General features: G+C 47.2%; 2 long non-coding RNA genes across 2 annotated transcripts; both read right to left on the bottom strand.

Moving 5' to 3' along the window:
• Positions 1-7,397: 7,397 nt before the first annotated feature.
• On the bottom strand, positions 7,398-9,392 carry LOC147000318 (uncharacterized). Its single transcript, XR_015046052.1, has 3 exons — positions 9,172-9,392; positions 8,436-8,597; positions 7,398-8,320 (listed from the first exon to the last, which is right to left on the bottom strand). It is a non-coding gene; the product is annotated as an uncharacterized LOC147000318 (long non-coding RNA).
• A 655-nt stretch (positions 9,393-10,047) lies between these two features.
• On the bottom strand, positions 10,048-22,501 carry LOC147000317 (uncharacterized). The gene is made up of 3 exons (XR_015046053.1): positions 22,394-22,501; positions 11,132-11,204; positions 10,048-10,229 (listed from the first exon to the last, which is right to left on the bottom strand). It is a non-coding gene; the product is annotated as an uncharacterized LOC147000317 (long non-coding RNA).
• Positions 22,502-23,122: the final 621 nt, after the last annotated feature.

The raw sequence follows: 23,122 nt of genomic DNA, 5'->3' as shown, positions 1-23,122 counted from the left end.
GCACCTACTCACCACTGCGCTGAAATGATCTGAAGGATCAGATCAGCCTTGGCCTGAGGGTTCGAGCTGGTACACTGATGACAGCAGCCTCAAGGTTAAAGGTAAGCAAAAGGCGGGGACAGCAGTATGGTGGTGGACAGAAAGCAAGTAATCTAGGCCAGCAGCCTCCCTGAAGGGACGTCGGCCCAGAAAGCTGAACTTGTGACTTTGAGACAAGGTCCATAAATGGCAAAAGAAAAGTCTACACTGACAGCAGGTATGCTTTTGCCACTGTACGGAGCAATATACAGACAAAGAGGGCTGTTGACATCTGCAGAAAGACCTAAGATGCTGTGGCTAAAGAAAATCAGATAGCAGATCTAACTGCCAAACAGGTGACTCAAGGAGCAATGATCCTGGCAGTCAAGGAGCCTAAAGATTATTATGACATCAGAGAGACCAGCTTTAGATACACCCCTGAGCACTATCAAGTTTGGACAGTATTTGACTCGCCTGGGGGCCAAGAAATTCAAAGGTGTGGTTAGGTCCTTTGACTGCTATGTTACAGGACTCTCTGACTTGACAGAAGAAATAGCCAAAAGCTGCAAGGCCTGTGCTATGACGAGGTAGAATTTACAGAAATTAAGCCAGCTAGATATTGCAACAAGTACTTATTAGTGTTTATAGATACCGTTTCAAGATGGATAAAAGCTTTTCCTACCAGGACTGAAGATCCTAAAAGAAATCTTCCCAAGGTAATGGACCTGCCTTTGTTGCCCAGGTAAATCAGGGACTGGCCAAGATATTAGAGATTAGTTAGAAGTTACATTGTGCATACAGGCCCAAAGCTCAGGACAGGTAGAAAAAATAAATAGAACCATTAAGAGACCCTTACCAAATTGACAACAGAGACTGGCGCTAATGATTGGATAGCTCTCCTACCCTTTGCTCTTCAGGGTTAGAAACACCCCTGGACAGTTTAGACTGACCCCCTTATGAATTACTCTACAGGGGGCCCCCTCCACTGGTAAAAATAGCCTCTGTACATAGTGCTGACATGCTGCTATCCCAGCCTTTGTTCTCTAGGCTCAAGGTGCTCCAGTGAGTGAGACAGCGAGCAAAAAAGCAGCTCCAGAAGGCCTACTCAAGAGAAGAAGACCTGCTACATTAGACGTCTCTGCACAGAAAACCTTGAGACTCCGGTGGAAAGGCCCTTATCTTGTACTCTTGACCACCCTACTTTCTACCTTTATGATACCCCTTTTGATTTTGCTTCTGCTTTTAATTATAGGTGCATGTGTGTTAAATAGACAAGTCACCTTTATTAGAACAAGAATTAGTGCAGTGCGGCTTTTAGTTTTGAGACAACAGTACTATGCCCTAAAGGATCAAATATGTCAGAGAAAAGATAGTGTCTAGTTCTAAGATTAGAACTATTAACAAAAAAAAAAGGGGGGAATGAAGAAGTAACAAAATTCTAGGCCTTTAGGTCGAGGCTTGGGAATGTAACCTTTGTGACTCATTGCTCCAAGGTATGCTAATCATACCTTGATAGCGACATTCCTTCCTCCACCTACCTGCTTCCTGAGTTCAAAGAGTGTTCATTCAAAGAAAGTCACCCTGACCAACGCCGGAAACTGCCATGCAAATGTGCTATTGTTAGGGGCTCTTAGAAACTGAGAGTTAACCAAAACAATTACCAGGTATTCTCTGTGACTCTTGTGACTTTACACTTCCTTATGACTCTTAACTGGTATCTTTGGTATTTTTCCAACAACCCCTCCCCACTTCCTTGAGTTGTGGTTTCTTCCTTTAAATACCCCCTTACTCAGCTACTCGGGGCGCCATGGTCCTCTACCCCTGCGTGGTGTATGACCATGGGCCCGAGAACGCTCTCGAATAAAAATCCTCTTGCAGTTGCAGCAAGATCGTTTCTTGTGGGTGATTTTGGGGTGTCGCCTCTCCTGAGTCAGAACGTGAGGGAGTCCTCACGTTGTGGGTCTTTCACTTTTAATTGTGTGTGCAGTGTGCCATCAACATGGAGGGCCAATACCCAGGGTCAATAGGAAATTGCATGTGAATTCAAATCCAACTTCTTCTGAACCCTCATTTATCCCCTCAACCTCAAAGAAGAACAGTCTGGAACTGGAGAGATGGCTCAGCTCTTTCAGAGGTCCTGAGTTCAGTTCCCAGCAACCACATGGTGGTTCACAACCATCTGTAATGGGATCTGATGCACTCTTCTGGTGTGTATAAAGACAGCTATAGTGTACTCATATACATTAAATAAATGATATTTAAACAGAAGAAGAAGAAAGAAGAAGAAGAAGAAGAAGAAGAAGAAGAAGAAGAAGAAGAAGAAGAAGAAGAAGAAGAAGAGGAGGGAGGGGGAGGGGGATGGAAGGGGGAGGGGGAGAAAGAGGAAGAGCAGGTGGACAAAGAGGAGGAGGCGGCCATTTCTTTCTCCCATGAAGGTATGAGACTGTTGGGCCAGCCCCTTGCTGCGGTGGCCAGCACAGATTTCCTTGACAGTTCAGACAATCTACAGCCCTCCATTCTCCTGGGCTTGACATTCTACTTTTGGAAGTCTATTGTGAGGATGAGGATCATGTGTGCTGGGCTGGGGTGTGGCTCGCTGGTGGGGCATGTATTCAGCATGTGTGAAGCTCTGCATTTGATCCCAGGACAACCAAAGAAAATAATATGATTTATGTATCAAGTACTTTGCACTGGGCCTGGCACATGGCAAGCAGTATTAATACTGTCCTTGCTGTTTGGCTGTTGTTTCTACATTGTTTTGTTGGGGGTTTCATTTGTTTGTTTGTTTTTGAGACAGGGTCTCACTATGTAGCCCTGACTACTCTGGAACTTAACTATGTAGACTAGCTGGCTTTGAACTCTCAGAGATCATCTGCTTCTGTCTCCAGAGATGTGGGATTAAGGGCACCAGACGCTTATATTGCGTAGACTAGCTGGCTTTGAACTCTCAGAGATCATCTGCTTCTGTCTCCAGAGATGTGGGATTAAGGGCACCAGACGCTTATATTGCGAAGAATCAGTAAGAATTTGGGATATAGTTCGGTGGTATGGCATCTGTCTGATGTTTATGAGTCATTGCTTTGATCACCAGCAAGAGAGAGAGAGAATACAATACTGGATTATGAAGATTCACAGGTGAGCAAATCAACTGGTGACAAGGACTGGCTTAATTGTTGACAGAGGTGGCAGTATAGGTAGGTTTAGTGACTTGCCCAGGGTCACCCATGTTCCATGGCGAAATCTGGATTTGAACTCTAAGCGATCATCAGAATAACCTGCAAGCTATCTCCAGAGCATTAACGACTTCTACTGCATCTTGACAGGGAGTTGTAGATGGTTTCCCAACACTGAGTCCCTGAAGGTCTGTGCTGGGGAGCCAAGTCCATGCTGTGAGTGTGTGGGAGCTGCCTCGCACAGTGCACCTTTTAATGTCTATTTGTCAAGTGGTCCAGGAGGAGGGGAGACAAGGGATGGTTGCAGCTCCTGCTATGGCTTGGGGTTCTGCCCCATTGTGGTTTCTCAGGGGAGGCTGGGGTGGATTTGTAAGAACTCAGAGGAGAACCACTTCACAAAAACACGGAGGAGGTGGGTCCTCCTTCCTGGTTTATCTTAAGAACTGGGGAAGATTCATTCCAGCATGTGTCCTAGATGTATGTAGAGCTGGGTCTATCACCCTTCTTCTGGTTCTTTGTCCTGTCTAGAGTCCTCTTTTCAAATGCATATGTGGAACTGGGGATATATCCTAGTGGTTTAGTGTTTATCTAGCATGCACAAGGGCTTGTGTTCAATTCTAGTTTTGTGTGTGTGCGCACGCATACACACACACAAACACACACACACACATACACCATATACAGACAGAGAGAAAGAACATACACTGGCAAGAAGGAAGTTGTTAGAATGACATCAGTCTTCCTGGAAAGCAATGAAGCACTACCCAGCAAAGGCTAGGGAAAGGAGAAATTGAGAATCATGCATGAGCTTTCTCTAGGAATCTTGGAAAACATCCCGGGCTTGGTTTCATGGTCTCTGCAGAGCTTTCTTACCCCTCCCTGTTAATTTCTGGCTAGGAATGGAGCAGAGAGACAATAGCTGCAGGAGAGCTGGGGTGGGGGTAGGGGGAAGGGATGCAAAATAAGGAAGCCTCTAGTTGCTTAGCTGGGAGGGGGGAGGGGCAGAAGAGAGGGACACTATCAGCTCCAGTGCATGCATGCACATGTTATAGAAACACCACATGACACGTGTGTCAGATGCACACCACACACCTCACACACATACCAAGTGCTACACTCTATACATGGTATATGCACACACTGCACACACCCCACAGGATGTGCACATACACTATACGGATACATACACATACCATACATGCCACATGCATCAACGCTTACCATACCTAACACACATCACACACATAAGCCATCATAATAGTCTTTACAGGACATGCCACGCACACCACAGGATATACACACCAGTCACACACCCTCTGCTGTTTGTAGAGAGTAACAGCACCACCTGCTGGTGATTTGCATGCAACAGCATCCCTGCCCCCTCCCCCCCCCCCCCTTGAAGAAATGTAACAAATACTATTTGGTACTTATTCACACTGGCTCTTCATGATAGAAAAATCTGTCAGCTCCTCCCCCTCCCTCTCCTCCTCCCCCTTCTCCTCTTTTTCCTAGGATGTATTTATTTTATGTATGTGAGTACACTATCACTGTCTTCAGACACACCAGAAGAAGGCATCGGATCCCATTACAGATGGTTGTGAGCCACCATGTGGTTGCTGGGAATTGAACTCAGGACCTGGAAGAGCAGTCAGTGCTCTGAACTGAAGAGCCATCTCTCCAGCCCTGTCTTCTGCTTCTTGATGTTTTTCAGGAAGAAGATTCAAACCATAAACACTGTTCTGAGAAAGGGTTCACAGAGTTTCTCGAGGCACTGGGTGAGTGAAGGGTTCAGAACCTCGTCCTGACAGAACTGTGTTCAAGTCTCAGCACACAGAGCCCTGTGCTCCTTCCGACCTGATGCCAGCTTCTGTCTGATACTGCAGGTTAGGTGACCCCTACCTTTTGTTTCATTAAAAAAAAAAAAAGCAGCTTAAAAAATTATTATTTGTGGGCTGGAGAGATGGCTCAGCGCTTAAGAGCACTGACTGCTCTTCCAGGTCCTGAGTTCAATTCCCAGGAACCACATGGTGACTCAAAACCATTTGTAATGGGATCTGATGCCCTCTTCTGGTGTGTCTGAGGACAGCTACAGTGTACTCATATACATAAATAAATTAATCTTAAAAAAAAAAAACAACAAAAAAACTAAGCCTGGCGGTGGTGGCACACAACTTTAATCCCAGCACTTGGGAGGCAGAGGCAGGCAGATTTCTGAGTTCGAGGCTAGCCTGGTCTACAAAGTGAGTTTCAGGACAGCCAGGGCTATACAGGTCTTGAAAAAACAAACAAACAAACAAACAAACAAACAAACAAACTAACTAACTAACTAACTAACAAACAACAGAGAGAGAGAGAGAGAGAGAGAATGTGTGTGTGTGTGTGTGTGTGTGTGTGTGTGTATGAATATGCATTTTATGACATGCATGTGGAGGGTCAGAGGATAAGTTTTTGGAGTCAGTTTTCTCCTTCCACCTTTATGTGGATTCTGGGGATTGAACTTGGGATGCTAGGGCTTGGGCAACAAGCACCATTACCTGCTGAGCCATCTTGCTACTCCCTTCATACATATGTATGTGTGTTGTGTGTGTGTGTGTGTGTATGTGTGTATGTATGTATGTATGCATATTGAGGCAGTGTCTTGCTATGTAACCCTTGCTGACCTCGAACTTACTATGTAGGCTAGGCTGACTTCAAATTCACAGCTATGCTCCTTCCTCAGCAACCTCGGTTCTTGGATAACACGTGTGTGCCGGTCTCCACAGGGACAGCGGGCAGTGCACACTTTTAAGCATAAATTAGCAGAAGAAGTGAGAACTCTCCGTTGTTTGATACTAGTTTCTGTTGCCCTGACCCAAGCTTAGCATCTTCAGTAATGGGTCCTCTCGCCTTGAAAACAGGTGCCACTTCCTTCTCTGTTGGTTGCTTCTCCAGTGCCTGGACCAATCTGTGGTGCCTTGCCCTGGGTGACTTCATCCTTCAGGTAGGTTCAAATACACACATTCTGCTTTACCAAGCAGGCAACTCAGGCAGCTCACCAGAAGGTACCCGGCATCAGCTCCCAGTATCACTATAGTAATGACTTTCTGGATAGCTCGTGTGTATCATGAAGGACCACACACATGGCCTGGCTCATTCCAAGTGAAACAGCTGGGACTTATGCGGCTGGCTGGAGAACACTAAGACTCGCGACCGGGCACCAGAATTCTACTTTGGAGACTTTTATATGTGAGGGGATTCATGGAGTTCTTTCCAAAATGATCACTTGCAAATTTTGGCGACATCCCCAGAGATGGCCAGAGAAAGGAACACAGGCCAGCTATGAATCAGAGTGGCGGGGCAGCAGGGGTGGGACAAAACGGGACTAGCTTTTCAGACCTCAGAAGTCTGGTGCATCAGAGCCTCTGTTGCAAACAAGCCTGCTCCTCTGCCGTGTGTCCTCCTTAAAGGGAGACTCCTTATTTGTCCTAAGGCAAGAGAGGAGTGTAGTTCTGACAAATGCTTTAGGGTGAGTCTGTGGAAGAGAGGGGTGGGGGTTTGAAGGTCTTCTGCCTCATCCTCCTTCTAGACAGATGTAATAACAATGGCCATCAAGAGGGTATAGGTTAGGAGCTTAGAAGGGTCAGCAGAGGGCTGTGTGACCTAAAGGACCTGTGGTCTCCTGAGTCTCCTCCCTTCCTTCCTCCCACCCCACCCTTCCTTCCTTCCTCCCTCCCTCCCTTCCTTCCTTCTTCCTCCCTCCCTCCCTCCTTTCTTTCCTTCCTTCCTTCCTTCCTTCCTTCCTTCCTTCCTTCCTTCCTTCCTTCCTTCCTCCCTCCCTCCCTCCCTCCCTCCCTCCCTCCCTCCCTCCCTCCCTCCCTTCCTTCCTTCCTTCCTTCCTTCCTTCCTTCCTTCCTTCCTTCCTTCCTTCCCTTTGTCCTCTCCTTCCATCCCTGATCTCTTTCCTTAGCATCTCTCATTATAGACAAGGATCTGGCCTTGAAGATTTGATCCTCCTGCCTCACTTCTTCCTGAGTGCTAGGATTATGGTATGGCCCACCATGCCTGGCTTGGAAGAAAAATATTTTTACACATTCTCTCTTTCTGTCTGTGTTAGCTAGGGTCTCTGATAGTTCAAATTCCTGAGCCCCTCCCTCTGCCTCTCGAGTGTGGGATTACACACATGTACCGCTCTCTCTGCCTGACTCCAACTTTTTATTCTGAAACAGTACAGAACAGTAGTACAAGAGATCCCACATACCTTTCTCAAAGCTTCTCCCTCATGTTAACATCCTACATAACCGTAGACAGTGATCCAGACAATACAATTTACAAGGGTACCACGCCACAGATCACACTGTGGGTTTTATGGGGCTTTTTACTGTGTTTTTTTTCCCCCCACCATCTGCTCTGCCCACATAAGCATCCTGCTCAGGGCCAGTGATAGGTTTATTCAGTCCCAGAGTCAAAGTGTCAATGCCGACTGAACCCATGCCACATTTGTGTCTTCCTGTCAAAAATCCTGCTTTCCATCTTACTGTCTGGGCTCCTTAGGCGTCTTCCCTTAATGAGACGTCTTTCCTTGCCTTTCATCCTGTTGAGGTCCCCTTTGTGGAGACAGTTCTCTAGTCTGAGCTGGTTTGATGTTTCCCATGGTTAGATGAAGGGGATACATTTGACAAGAATCCTATGGAAGTGATGTTGGGCAAACTGTCGGCAGGCTGGGTCAGGAGGAGGATGAGCTGCTGCTGACAGGGCTTGAGACTGGTGATGGTCTTTGGTCACAAGATGAATGCGGGGTCTTCTAATCCCAGTCTGTGCTGAAGTTTCCCCTTCCCTGCAGGTCTCAGAGTGGGAGGCAGGGCCTGTGGGTGTTCTGAGCCTGTTCACATTTCCAATATGGTAGTGTAATGTTGACTGCGGCGAGTAGATTTCTGGAAGGATGTAGAAAAAGTCTTGTAAGCCCCAAACTAGTCTATGCTTCCAAGTCCTGGTTGGTAGCTTTGCAAGCACAGAAGTGTAGAAGGAACCATCAGTTCCAGGACCAGGATAGGACAAACCACGGTCGGAGCAGAGAATTTGCTTGACTCGTGTTTCTTCGAAGGCAGATCCGGACATGGAAGCTTTGGCGTGGGCCTTTGACTCAGGAGGTGCTGTTTGGAAGCAGAATGGGGGAGCAGGGTGGTGGGTTAGCAAGCTGATCCCTACAGCAGCAGAGCAGGGTTTAACCCGATGGGAAAGCCAGGGAAGGATAGGAAAACTTGGAACCTCAATCGCAGCACTCAGGAAGCAGAGGGAGGCGCATCACGAATCTGAAGCCAGCCTAGGCTGCATACATTCTGAAGCCGTCTTTACAAAACCAAGAACCAAAACCAGTGGCTGGAGATGCAGCCCGATGGTAGAGCACTTGCCTAACATCCATCCTTAGCACTGCAAAATCAAACAAGTGACATGTAGCACAGTTATTCATCTAGAAGAGAGACAGAGGGACTTATACACTACACTAACTCATTGAGAGGGAGCAGGAGCAGGCTGCTATGGACTCTTCACCACTGTCTAGCTGCCGAGTGCACAGAACCATCTGGAAAGAGTTCCAGACTCCCCCCTCCCCCCCCCCCCCCAAAAAAAGGTGCAGCTGCTAGTGTCTGGAAGCTGCTCAGAGCACCCGGAGGGATGTGACAGATCTGTAGCTTATGGGCAGGCCACCAACAGTCCTGTAGTCTATGGAAAGGCCACCAACAGTCTGATGTAGATAGGAGGGAAGGGGGGAGGGATGGGAGGAGAAAAGGGAGGAGGGAGAGAAGAAGGAAGGGGGAGAGAGGAGGGAAGGAAGGTTAGAGGGAGGAGGGAAGGAAGGTTAGAGGGAGGAGGGAAGGAAGAGGGAGGAGGGAAGGGAGGAGTGGGGAAAGAACTTAAGGCCTACAAGGAGAACCTGCTCGACAGCTCATCCTGAATCCCAGCATTCCGTCTGAGTCCACTTCTCCCAACCCCACGAGGCACGCACCGTGTCTGTAGTGTGTGGGCAGCTCCTGTGTCCCACGTGTTGAGGAAAGGTAGTTTCTCAGTCACAAAGGGCAGAAAGCACAGGAAGCAGGCAGGGCATAGAGGACAGATGGCCGGCTTTGCCCACGGCAGGCCACATTCCCAGATTTTCTTATGTTTCACAAACCCTGTTGTGTCCCAGGATGAATGTGGTCTGGACTTTGGTTCTAATTAACAGTAGGACCTCAGGTTATTTGAACCCGTGTGGACCTTTTCTTTTTTTTTTTTTTTTAATCATGGAGGCAGGCAGTGACACTTTGTAGTAAGTAAGTGGGATCCTGTTCATAAAAACCTGAATGCAATGCCCACCACAAATGGTGCCAGCTCAGGCACTGCACTTAAACTCAGAGGCAGGTGGCCGGAAGCAGGAGGCAGTAGCTAGGGTGGCAGGAGGGACAGGAGACAGGTATCCAGACTGTGAAATCTCCAGTGTACACCCTGGAGAGGGAGACAGAAGATCTGGAAGATTTCCCAACAACCCTTCTTTTGTCATACAAATTGGTAGCTGTCAGTAAAGGTTCCTGTCCTTTTCCACTTGGATCTCTACCCTCCGCATGACCTTAAAAAAAAACCTCACTGGGGTATATGGCTAATGAATAACCAGCAGGGTAGACAGACCGTCTCCACGGCTGTGCGCTGATCCTGGCGTGGATGGAGAGTTAGACGATTTCTATCCCGTGATCTCCATAGACTGTTTCAGGTTCCCTGTGTTTCCCAAGCATTTCACAATTTCTGCCAAGTGTGGTCAATAAAGGAAGCGTTTTGGCGGGGAGCCTCCAGAGACCACGGAAGAGAAGCCATGTGTGTAGCAGAAAGTATTCACTGTTGTGGGTTCTAGTCCAAAAGAAGGAGTTAAACTCTGGGGCTCTGGAGTCAGGCTGGCCTGTTCTGAGCACCTGTGGGAAGTCTCCTAGGTTCTGGCCTCCCACGGTTCAAGGGTTTTAAGGTTTTCTTTTTCTGCTTTTCGACCTCAGATACCATCTCCTCAGGCTGCTCCTGGCCAGGTCTCTTCTGGGTAACCTTTGGAGATCAGAGGATGTTGTTACCCTAGGGATCCTTGGAGATGTCCTTGCAGATACCCAGGGCTTGCAGCTGTAGACTCTTGTATCCTGCTGATCTTTTAGATTATGACCACTTTTACTCTCAGTTGCAAGCCTCTCCTCACCCCCGTACCACCAAGAATGGCTTTAGATCTTTCCCCACGAGGTTCCATCTCCTCCTGCCTGCTTTTAATGCTAAGGTGCTACTTGTTAGAGCTGTAAACCATGGCGTCCTGGTTGTGAGGTAGAATAAAGGAGGCGATGTTAAAAAAAAATAAACATAAAAAATGAGCAGAGCGCTGGGCGGTGGTGGCGCACGCCTTTAATCCCAGCACTTGGGAGGCAGAGGCAGGCGGATTTCTGAGTTCGAGGCCAGCCTGGTCTACAAAGTGAGTTCCAGGACAGCCAGGGCTACACAGAGAAACCCTGTCTCAAAAAACAAACAAACAAACAAACAAACAAAAAAAATGAGCAGAGCAGTTAGCAAGTAGCAGTGGCCTGACTGCAAGGCCCAGCATGTGGCTGAAGCCCTGATGGCCAAGTCTGAGGAGCTCAGGAGTCCTTTTCTAAATCTGGGTGACAGTAGCCTCGGGGACAGGCCACAGGCACGCCAGGAATTGTCTCCCCCAGAGGCCTGCTCATCTGGGGACCAGATAGGATCCGAGGCAAACCCGTGAAGGGTGAGGACCAATCCCTCAAAAGGGAAGATTGAGCGTCCCTTAAAAACTCTATCATGTGACCTGTACTTTTGGCCAAATGGAGTTACAGAATTATCTGGGGTTAAAAAGAGACAAGAACTACTGGGGTTTGGTTTACTGAATCAGCTGTGATTGGTGAGAGCAGCATCACTGAGGGTGAATCTTGTGGGAAATAGTTACTTACCTTCAGCCTACGGAGGAGGGAAGGCTGCATCTCATGTCCAACTTGTTCATGTGCAAGAGTCTCCCACGTGGTTCTGGCAGGGGAAAAAACAGCTTTAGGAAATGCCAGGACCACCAAGGGCAGCAGCCGGTGTGGACTGGAGGTGGCCTGAGTTTATGAGATAAGCGATGTTTGCTGTGGAGTGCAGAGCCAGAGAAGTCAAGCTTCCCAGGCTCTGTGGAGCCCAGAAGATCACTGAGTAGGTCCCAAACATCAGACTGTGATCTGTTTCTGCTTGGACTCGTGCCCCGGTTCCTTCCTCTTGAGATTAGGATTCTAATGTCAGCTGATTTTTGCAAATGATAAGAATTTCTGAATTGAAGGTCAGTTTCTGAATTGTATGGGTCCCAGAATGAGGCAGATAAATCTCGGCTCCTTGGCTTCCCTTAGTATATCAATGGGCTGGGGCCTCCCTCCTGCCTCCTTTCTGCATCTGGCTCTGTTTCCAGCTCTGAGACTCATCACTAGATCCCTCGAGGCTAGAGCAGAGCAGGGCCCATCACCAACAGAGGAGGCTGGGCGATGTGCAGGGATTAGCTGTGGGTAAGCGGCAGAAATCTCAGCTACTTAGTTCTGCTTCTTCCCAGGACAGACTAAACCTCGCTAGCTGCTTCCTGCTGGTACACTGGGCATGCCCAGCCTGTGACTCTATAAAGGAATAAAGGAAAGGAAGAGGCCACCCTGACCCAAGACTGCTCTCTCTTCCCCACTTCACTGCAGCGCAGAGGGAACAAAGTGTTCCCAAGAAAGTCATCCCTCAGCGGCCTTGTCAAACACTGGACAGAACTAGATCCTTAGACACTCACACAAAAAGCCCTGATATTCTTTAGTCAGGAGGCAGGGACAGCGCCCCCTAACTACAACCTCGTGTATTACAAGGTTCTTTGTGCTCCGAGGCAGCACCCAGCCTGGCAACGTCATTACCAGGGAAGTTCGGAGTCCCAGTCTTATTAACAAAAGAATTTAGCAACAGATTCAAAAGGAAGTTGGAGAATTATGTTATTAGACCTTGAGAGAAAATCAGTTGGGCAGGTAAACTATATAGATCTTGGCGGCTGGGGTAGAAGATGGGGAAAAGGAAGAGAGAAAACCACGCCCTTTGCTTTCGCTTCTGAGAAAGATGGCATGTCTAGCAATGGAGGTCAGTTACCAGCTTAGGTGGCAGGAGAGGAGGGATCTTCAAAGAGCGTGGTGGAAAACCCAGATCAGCGATAGCATACCTAGGCTTTGAGCAGTATCTGAAGGGGCAAGACAGAAAGAAGGAAAAGAGCCATTCTTTTCTGAATTAAAATGAAGGCTCAGCAGGGAGGTTTGAAGGGGGTTCCTTGGAGTGAGGAACCCCACTATCCAGTTGAAGGGGCAATCACACCTATTGCCTTAGTGAGTCAAGTAAGAGAATCAGATCTCCAGTGGGGCGATCTCACAGGTGATGGACCGGCACAGCTGGATTAGCTCTTGAGGGAGGAGACAACGGTAGACAACATTCTGATCTTTCAAGCAGATCTGCATGCTATGCCTCTGCCCAGGGTTAAGTAGTATTCCACTCTTTTGACCGGAAGGCCTAAGGAAGAGCAGTTGTGATATTTTCCATTCTAGTATTACCAGGGAAAGGGGAGGTGGGGTTCAAAGGTGAGGGCGGGGTCCTACTCACTCCCTCCAAGGCTACCCATCGTCTAGCTATCTACTCTCCCCTCAAGGGCTGCCATTCTCAAGTCAGTTGAGAGATGGGCTGAAACTGGGGACTAGAACAGTTTTACCAGGAAAATCCAGAGATCCAATTCCAAAGCTGTTAGCCAGAGGGACTAGTGTCTGGCCTGGAATGGTGGCCACACCTTCCAGTCAGAGCTACTCACTTCAGGAAGGAGAGATTAGAAAAATCCAGGCCAGAAACCCAACTCCCTCTTTTTTGTATTTCTGGCCTTTGGCTGGGGCAGATCCAAGGACATTTCCAGCTTCTGGGTAAGACAGAAGTTAGAACTCTTCATGCTAGGGCTTCTACTCCTAAAAACGCACAGCTAGTTCACGCCTCCTGTTCTTGCCAGTAAGGCCTCTAGGGGAAACTTAGATGTGCTTGTCACAACTCATGTGTGTGTGTGTTCATGGTAGTCGTGAGTGCTACTGGTCTCTAGTGGGCAGAGATTGGGGAGGCTTCTAACATAGCTCACAATTGACCACAGGTGCCAACAGTGAAGGATAGTCTGACTCCTGAAGGCCAGGAGTATGGAGGTTGAAAACCCTCAGTCTAAAGCAGGGGTTCTCAGCCTTCCTAGTGCTGTGACCCTTTAATACAGCTCCTCATGTTGTGGTGAACACCCCCAACCATAAAATTATTTTGTTGCTACTTCATGTAAATATTTGATATTCAGAATATCTGACATGTGACCTGCCCCCAAAGGGGTTGCGACCTACAGGTCGAGAACCACTCACTGCTCTAAAGACATGAAAATGAATATTTTAAGTTGACCCAACAAGATGTGAAGAGAAAAATTCCAAGAGAACACCATTCCCCCAAGGCAGAATTGTCTCATGGTTTCTCATGGATAAGGCCAGAAAGACTTCTTACCGGATGGTTCTCAGAATGATTCCCCACCGGGGAAACTTCCTGGCCAGAAGATAGAGAGCATGGCATACTCCCTTTTAAGGTGGCCAGGGAACTATAGGTAGGGTAGGGCTGGCAGGCACATGGTTTACTCACGAATGAAGGACTTAAAAAAAATTTAAAATTCCTTAATCTTTTATTCCTGGTACCACTACCACAATTGATAGAGCAATATACATGATGTAATGAAAAGAAAAAGACAAAGCTACTGAAAGGAAATAAAACTTGAGACCTGTGATTCATGTAATTTATGTCAAATAGCCAAAAGAGTTGTTTGTGAGCTTTGAAACCTGGGGCTGAGAACATAGTCGAGCAGGCCAGGACATGCCCGGGCAGGCCCGTCGTTACATGTCCTGACTGGCCTGGTGCCTCCCTATCTCCCGCCCTTCTGACAGTCTGTTGATGTTTAAATGAACCAATCATGTGAAACCTCGCCAATTCCTCCCCTGGCCCCACCCCTTTTCTATAAAAGTCCCTAGCTTCCAAGCCTCGGGGTCGAATCCACTGTCTCCTGCGTGAGATACGGTTCGACCCGGAGCTCCGCCATTATGGCTCCACCATGTGGTCGACACCTCTGTCTCCTGCGAGAGATATGTGTCGGCCCGGAGCTCCGTCATTAAACTACCTCATGCTGTTACATCAAAATGGTCGTCTGTTCGTGATTCTTGGGTGCACACCGAACGGGAATTGAGTGAGGGTTTCCCCACTAGGTTCTTTCACTATAACAGATAAAAGACTCAGGAATGTATATTTGATTGACACTACATCTCATTAGTCAATAGCTGTACTTTTTGCAAACTGTGGCTATGACAGCCCTGAACAAGGTTTCCTGTGTAAGCTGCAGTAACTTTTCTGACTACGGATCATTGTTCCTCCTGTGGCAGATTTTTACAGTTCCTCTAATGCATTAGGGATGACCGCCTAAAAGTAACCTGCAGCTTCCCCGACAACACCTTGCTCGCTCTCCTGCTAAGAACAGTAGCCGTTTCTGTTTTATTTTAAAACCTCCCGTTACCATATCCACCACTTCTACCTCCAGATCCATAGCCACCACCATAGGAACTGCCTCAGCTTCTTCCACCAAAATTGCTCCCCTTCATGGGCCCATAATTTGATTGTTGCTGTCCACTATATTTCTGAAGTCATTATAGTTCCCACCACCACCACAGTTACGTCCACCAACATTTCCTCCTTCATTGTAACCGTCCTATTCTCCTCTTCCCTCACCATATCCACCACCCTGGTTTCCATATCCTGGCCCATAACCTCCTCTGCCACGGTAACCAGGACCACCACCATAGTTGCCACCATCACCTCCAAATTCATTATACCCACCATCACCACCTCCATAACTACCTCTGCTGCCACCACCTCCACCATCACAGCTTCCTCTTCCACCAAAGTTTCCTCCACGACTAAAGTTTCCTCCACCACCTCCAAAGTTTCCTCCAAGACCCATAAAGCTGCCAGATCCACCTCCATGACTTCTCTGTGATCCAGCAGACTGCATCTCCTGTTTAGAAAGGGCCCTTATCACTTCACGATTATACCCATTAATAGTGTGGTATTTTGTTTTGTTTTGTTTTGTTTTGGAGACAGTGTTTCTCTGTATAGCCCTGACTGTACTGGAACTCACTCTGTAGACCAGGCTGGCCTTGAACTCAGAAATCCGCCTGCCCCTGCCTCCCGAGTGCTGGGATTAAAGGCGTGTGCCACCACGCCCGGCTCGAGTGTGGCATTTCTGAACAACAATTTTATCAATTGTGCTGTGATCATCAAAAGTTACAAAAGCAAACCCTCTCTTTTTCCCACTCTGCCTGTCTTCCGTAATGTCTATGGTTTTAACCTTGCCACACTTTTCAAAGTGGTCTCTCAGATTATATTCTTCCGTATCCTCTTTAATACCACCAACAAAGATTTTCTTACAGGGTTCCACCACACACCCATCAATCTTGTGTGGCCGAGCACACAGAGCAGCATCCACCTCTTCAACACAAGAGTAGGTCACAGGGGGCTGGAGAGATGGCTCAGCAGTTAAGAGCACTGACTGCTCTTCCTAAAGGTCCTGAGTTCAAATCCCAACAACCATCTGTAATGAGATCTGGTGCCCTCTTCTGGGGTGTCTGAAGACAGCTACACTGTACTTACATATAATAAACAAACAAATAAACAAGTAAGTAAATCTTAAAAACAAGCAAACAAAGAAAACAAGAGTAGGTCACAAAACCAAAGCCCTTAGAATGTTTTGTTTGGGGAAATCTCTCATTACCACACAGTCTGTAAGTGTGTCCCAATTTCTGAAAATGTTCTCCTCAGCTCTCATCTGTGGTTTCCAAGCTCAGACCCCCGATAAACAGCTGCACTACTTCCTTTGGATCATGGCTCTCCAATTTGAGACCGGAGTCGCCTCTTCCAACTCAAGGTCAATATTGGGACTTAACGTTTCAAAGCCACCTTTTCTATGCCACAGGAACACCAGCAATGGGTTGAAAGCTGAAACTAAAGGCAGACGAGAACACAGGCAGTACCCAGCACCCGTGGAAACACTTCTGTCCACCCTGACATTGCCCACTTGTGCAGACAACTGAAAACAGATGCCCCAAATAGATAACAAAAGGAGAAAGAAACTGTGAATGCCTACACTACAAATCCATCAGACTCCAGAGGCTGGTTTTAGTTTCATGATAAGTCCAGCCCAGCGTCTATAAGCAGATGTTCGTGTCACTAATTAGATGGCTGCTGGTTTCCTGCTTACAATGCTTCCCCACTCACAACACAGATTGCCAAGAAAGGTCAGAAACAGATCTAAAGGAGAGGGGGAGGTTAATTAAAGCTATGCTGTGCACAGCTGCCTGGTGACCCGGACGTATCACCATATATAACCCCTTTTTTCTTTCTAGCTTTTCCCCCCACTAGCTTGAAATATAGCGTGCTCATTAAAAAATTAATAAAACAAGGGCTGAAGAGATGGCTCAGTGGTTAAGAGCACCAGCTACTTTCCCAGAGACTCTGAGTTCAATTCCCAGCAACCACATGGTGGCTCACAACCATCTATAGTGGGATCTGATGCCCTCTTCTGGCATGTAGGTGTACACACAGATAGAGCACTCTTACATAAAATAGCTCGAGGTCAGTTTGGAAAATGTAGACTCAGTTTCAATATAAAATTTTGAAAATGCCCGAAGGCCTGGAGAGATGCTACAAGCATGTACTGCTCTTCCAGAGGAGCCGAGTTTGGCTCAGCATCCATGTTGGGCGGTTCACAACTGTTTCTAACTGACACGCCAGGGAATCCAATGCATCTATCCCGCACTTATGTGCACACATCCATCCACACACACACACAAGTAATTACAAATAATAAAAGTAAGTCTTTAAAAATACACATGTTCGGGGCTGGAGAGATGGCTCAGAGATTAAGAGCACTGATTGCTCTTCCAGAGGTCCCGAGTTCAATTCCCAGCAACCACATGGTGGCTCACAATCATCTGTAATGGGATCTGATGCCCTCTTCTGGTGCGTTTGAAGGCAACTACAGTGTACTTGTATAAATAAGTAAATCTTTAAAAAATAGACATGTTCAAAAAGGCTTGGTGATGAAGTTCAGTGATTGAGCTCTTAGCACCATTTGTGAGGGCTGGGTCCAATTTCTAGCACTACCAGAAACCAACTAACCAACCAACCAACCAACCAACTAACCAACTAACCAACCAACCAACCAACCAACCAACCAACCAACCAACCAACTAACCAACCAACCAACTAACTAACCAACCAACCAACCAACCAAAATCCAAACCCACACATACAGGAAGCAAAGAAGAATATAAGAATAGAGCCTCATGCCTTGTTTCTGGTTCTGTCCTTTGAGATCAAGAGATATCACTGTTTGTTTCCAAAGATGGCCTCCATAGCTGGAGTTTCAGTCCAAGCCAAAGTCCCTTAAAGAGCTGGTGAGGAAAGTTAGGATGGAAAGGGAGGGACAGGCAGAAGGTCCCCTGAGGCAGCAGCACAACTGCACATACCCTGAGCTGTATTAGGATACTGAGATACTCTTGATTTTCTCAGTTCCTTTGCTGACCTAGGCTCCTCCCCCCAAGGTTAAAATGGTGGGTACTCAAAGGGAGAGAAGTGAGACAGTAGAAGAAGAAATGAGGCAGCCATGAAGTAGGTGAGAGGATGGACAACCCAGGGAGCCTCCCTTGGAAAAGTGTGTCTCCCCAGTAGGGCAACACCCAGGAGGTCAAGCCCTCTGAGAGGAGAGAGAAACAAGGCCCACTTAAAACAGTACTGATGATGGGCCATATAGATGCTTAAAATTAAGGTATGTCTATCTATCTATATATCTTATCAGCATATATGTATACATATGAGTATATGTATACATATATGCTGATTGTTCAAAGTTATATAATAGCTGATCTGTCAATCAAGGCAAGGTTCCACCCAGTTCCCATTGCAGGGATTGGCTCCTTCCTCCAACTAGTCTCATAAAATAGAACCTGGGAAGCAAATTTGGCTTGCTTGAGCCACATGCTTGCTCAGTCCCATTCTGTGGTTTATACTGTAGGCTTTTACTATCACCTCTCGCAAATCTGTAGTGTGTGCATCGTTCAATTATTTGTCCAAGACACAAAGAACCCGGACATCGTGCGACAGAAGAACTGCAAGCGCCCTTCAGTAACAGCTGTGTGTGTGTGCTTGCGCCTCTGGTTGTCCCAGTGATCTAGTAGAACAGTTGCAGGAACATTTACCAATCCGAGTGGTCAGATTTAGAGCATTTCTGGCTCGCTAAGACTCTTTTTTTTTTTTTTTTTTTTTTGGGGGGGGGTGTTTCGAGACAGGGTTTCTCTGTATAGCTCTGGCTGTCCTGGAACTCACTTTGTAGACCAGGCTGGCCTCGAACTCAGAAATCCACCTGCCTCTGCCTCCCGAGTGCTGGGATTAAAGGCGTGCGCCACCACGCCCGGCCTCGCTAAGACTCTTGACTGTAATTTAATTTGTCCTTTTGGCAGCTTCTGAGCCCCGAGCTCATGGCTGAACTGGGCTGTACACGGCCCCGGGTCAGCAAGAAGAAAATAGTCATTACCGAGGCACTCAGAGCCGTTGGCTTGCATCAAAGTCCAGGCTCAGCCATAGATTATTTCCCACGTGACAAGACGGAAGCCTACAGGTCCTGGGGTCCAGCCTCCTGTCCTGTGACAGGGGTTAGGATAAGCATTTGCCGAAGCACAGGCCTGAGAGACTAAATACTTAGCCTGGGGCCAGGCATATAGGAAGCAACTTCTTTCTTAGCCACTGTTATCAGCAGGGCTCAGGTTCTGTCTTGTTCAGTTTTCTGGCTCATCATGATCAGTTACCCAACCCATTTTACTGCTTAGGGGCCAGGGTGCTGGCTTGGTTAAAAGCATTTGCTGTGAAGTCTGATGACTTGACTTCCATGTCTGTCTGTTTGTTTGTTTGTTTGTTTTCTCTCTCCATGTATGTATTTATTTATTTTTAAAGATTTATTTACTTATTTTATATATATAAGCACACCAGAAGAGGGCATCAGACCCCATTACAAATGGTTGTGAGCTACCACGTGGTTGCTGGGAATTGAACTCAGGACCTCTGGAAGAGCAGTCAGTGCTCTTAACCACCATTTCTCCAGCCCCCAGGTTTTGTTTTTTATTGAACATATTGACAAAAGCCATTTGATCTGAAAGACCAAAGCCCATGTCACCATCAAACTTGGATTTTTCCTTTTTTGTTTCCTGTCAGTGAGGGTAGCGGTGGTGGAGGGGGACTGGACAGCTTGTAGGTGTGGCTTCAGGTGCTGAGGCAACGCCCACCAGTCTCTACAATGCAAGTGTCCAGTGTTGACTTCAGCCGGTCAGGGCCTTTGCAAACAAGCCAGGCCAGAGAGGTTCAGGTCAACACAGACAGCAGCTGCTTTACCGAGAGCACTGATCTTATCTGCCTTAACCATCACCTGGTAGTCCTGCAGGGTGTGGGTGCAGGCGAGCCGAGCTGCCAGAATGCTATCACCAGATGGCGTGAGCACCCCACCCTAACGTGGCCCGAGCTCCCTCTGGAGGAGCAGGATCAAGCACGTTGGCAGCTTCAGAGGAGAGGGGACTTCCATCCTGGAAACTCACAAAAAGGTGGAAAGAAAGACTGCTTCCATAGAACTGTTCTCTGGCTCCACACTTGTAGGAACGTATGTGTGCGCGTGCACACACACACACACACACACACACACACACACACACACACACACCACAATCACTGGAAAGTAAAATTCAGGAATTAAGTGTGATGGGGTGTTAGGCTGGGGCAGGAAGATTCGTTTGAGGCCAGATAGGGATGTGCGGAAGAGAAAGCCTTTAATTAGAGACCAGAAAACCAACCAACCAACCAAGCAAACAAAAATGGGGCCAGTGCACCAGAAGGGTGTCTTCTCTTCCTCTAACTTCTAGTTGCAGAATACTGTAACTTGACACCAAAGGGCTGTAGCCCAGTGTCCTGAGGGCCTCTGACCAGGATAACTTTTATTTACTTGACCTTGTCCCACAGGGCCCAGATTTCTGTGGCAGACATTGCACAACGGGAAATTACGTGCAGAGCAGAGTTGGCACAAAACTCTTATCTTAAAGGAAGTAAGAGGTTAGTTTATGCTGGAGCCACTGTGAGTGATCAGGGTCCAGGGATACAGATTTAGGTTACCCCAAATTCCACATTCCAGTGTGGAAGCAGTTTCATAAAGCTTTATAGTTTTGTAAAACAAAGTCATAAATCAAGGCAAGCAATTTTTTTTTTTTTTTGAGACAGGGTCTCACTATGCAGCCCTGGCTGTCCTGCAGTGTGATCTGTAGACCATTATGTCCTGGAGTTCACAGAGATCCACCTGTCTCTGCCTCCAAAGGGCTGAGGTTAAACACAGGCACAACCACTGCTCTGCTATCAAGGCAAGTTTGAAATGAATTGGTGGATACGTCACAGAGGGTGGTACAGCAGGATGGGGGAAATCTTTTCTGTTGGTCCAGATGCTAGCTGATGGCACTCTGAGCTTCTAAGCTTTTGGATTGGTGGAAAGGATTACTCTCTTAAGTTAATGGATTTCAAACGCTTGCTTTCTTCCTTCTCTCTCTCTCTCTCTCTCTCTTTCTTTCTTCTTTTCTTCTCATTCCTTCCTTTCCTGTCTCTGTCTCTGTCTCTGGTTATTTGGAGATAAGTTTTCTCTATATAACAGCTTTCTATTAGTCACAAAATATTATTAGCTCAGACACAGAAGTCAGCAAGGAATGGTTGCTCCAGCCCGCTAGAACTAGCGCGAGATAAGACAATTAGCCCGTGGCCTGCAATATTCCGGTCTTTCCACAGTGCTGAAATTCTAATCAATCAACCAGTCTCTGCAGACACAGCTTCTTTTCAGGAGTTTCCCATCACCACAGCTTGCACTGAAGTCCCAGGACTGTGCACTGGCCAATCAGGACTGTCCTTCACCCAGTGTAAATTATAGGCTTGGAAACTGCACATCCTACCCTCCCCCAACTCACCCATTGCACAATACAGTCAGCATTCTAGTTCCTGCCCAGCTCTGTGGCTTCCTGCTGTATTCAACAAATCCTTTTCCTGGCTGCGATCTAGAGTGGATTCATTTACTGCATGTTGAGCCCCTTCCCACTATTCTAGCAGTGGATACCAGATCACTCTTGAGCTCTAAACTAGCTTGAACTACATGGTGGAACTGTCTTAACTTGAAGAAGAAGGAGGAGGAAGGAGAGGAGGAGGAGAAGGAAAAAGAGGAGGAGGAAGAAGAGGAGGAAGAAAGAAGAGGAAGAGGAGGAGGAAGAAGAAGAGGAGGAGGAAGGAGAAGGAGAAGGAGAAGGAGAAGGAGAAGGAGAAGGAGAAGGAGAAGGAGAAGGAGAAGGAGAAGAAGAAGAAGAAGAAGAAGAAGAAGAAGAAGAAGAAGAAGAAGAAGAAGAAGAAGAAGAAGAAGAAGAAGAAGAAGAAGAAGAAATAAAGGAGAAAAAAAGAGAGGCTGAAGAGATGGCTCAGTGGTTAAGAGCACTGATTGCTCTACTAGAGGTCCTGAGTTCAATTCCCAGCAACCACATGGTGCCTCACAACCATCTGTAATGGGATCTGATGTCCTCTTCTGGTGCATCTGAAGACAGCAACAGTGTATTCACATATATAAAATAAATAAATCTTTTAAAACAGAGAGAGAGAGAGAAAAGAAAAGGAAAAAAATATCTGGTCATGAATAATTATAACTTCCCATTCACTCTTTGCATGAGAGACTCTTTTTTCTTCTTTCCTTTTCTCCCTTCTTTCTCTTCTTGGTGTTTTTGAGACAGGATCTCAGTGTAGCCTTGGTTGGCCTGTGGTTGGGTAGAGCAGGCTGTCCTAAAAACTCACAGGAATCCACTGTCCCTGCCTCTCCAGGGCTGATTACAAGCATGCACCACTTTGCCTGATTGTACCAGTTATTTTCCATGGGTTCACTTTTGAGGACTACTATTTGAGCATGAGTCTTTGTGTAATGGCGACGCAGCAGGGAGATGTGACCGAGATACAGGGTTGAGGCATCTGGGATGTTCAGAGGCGCACAGGGACCTGCAGAACCTTGCACCCACCTGTAACTCCTGAGTTTTTCTTCTCAGCAAGGTCACCCTTCAGGTCTGTGCCTTGAGACTCACCACACTTCTGTTCCTCATCCGTGTGTGTGTGTGTGTGTGTGTGTGTGTGCGCGCGTGTGTGTATGCTTGGATGTATGCATGGAGGCCAGAAGTCAACACTGTGTGTTAGCATTCTGTCTAAGCGCCACACCACAGTTACCTGGCAACAGCCAGGCATGTTCCTCCCCATAGTTACCTGGCAACAGCCAGATAGGCCTGGCCCACTATAAAAGGGGCTGCTTGCCCCCTCCTCTCTCTTGCCTTCTTGCCTCTTGCTCCCTTTTGTTCCCCCACCCCCACCTTTCCCCATTCCTTTTCCTTTTCCCCTCTCTCCACGTGGTCATGGCTGGCCTCTATTTCTCTACTCTACCCGTCTCTCTGCCTTTCTCTGCCTCTACTACCCTCTTAACTCTCCTCCCCATGCCCTGAATAAACTCTATTCTATGTCATATGTCTGGTCCCTAAGGGGGAAGGGATGCCTTAGCATGGGCCTGCTGAGACATCCCCTTCCCCCATACCTCACCACACCCCCTAGAACATATCTTATACCTCTTTATCTTTTTATAAACACATCAGGGTATCTCTCAGTTATGCACCACCATATCTTTTGAGACAGGGTTCATCACTAAATCCAGAATCCAGCACTCAAGGATTGGTGCCTGGACCACTTTGATCTCCTTATCTGTT

Source organism: Mus caroli, unplaced genomic scaffold (assembly GCF_978045245.1).
Source record: "Mus caroli unplaced genomic scaffold, Mus_caroli_1 scaffold_19, whole genome shotgun sequence".
Taxonomy (NCBI): domain Eukaryota; kingdom Metazoa; phylum Chordata; class Mammalia; order Rodentia; family Muridae; genus Mus; species Mus caroli.
This window is presented reverse-complemented; position numbering and strand designations above follow the sequence as displayed.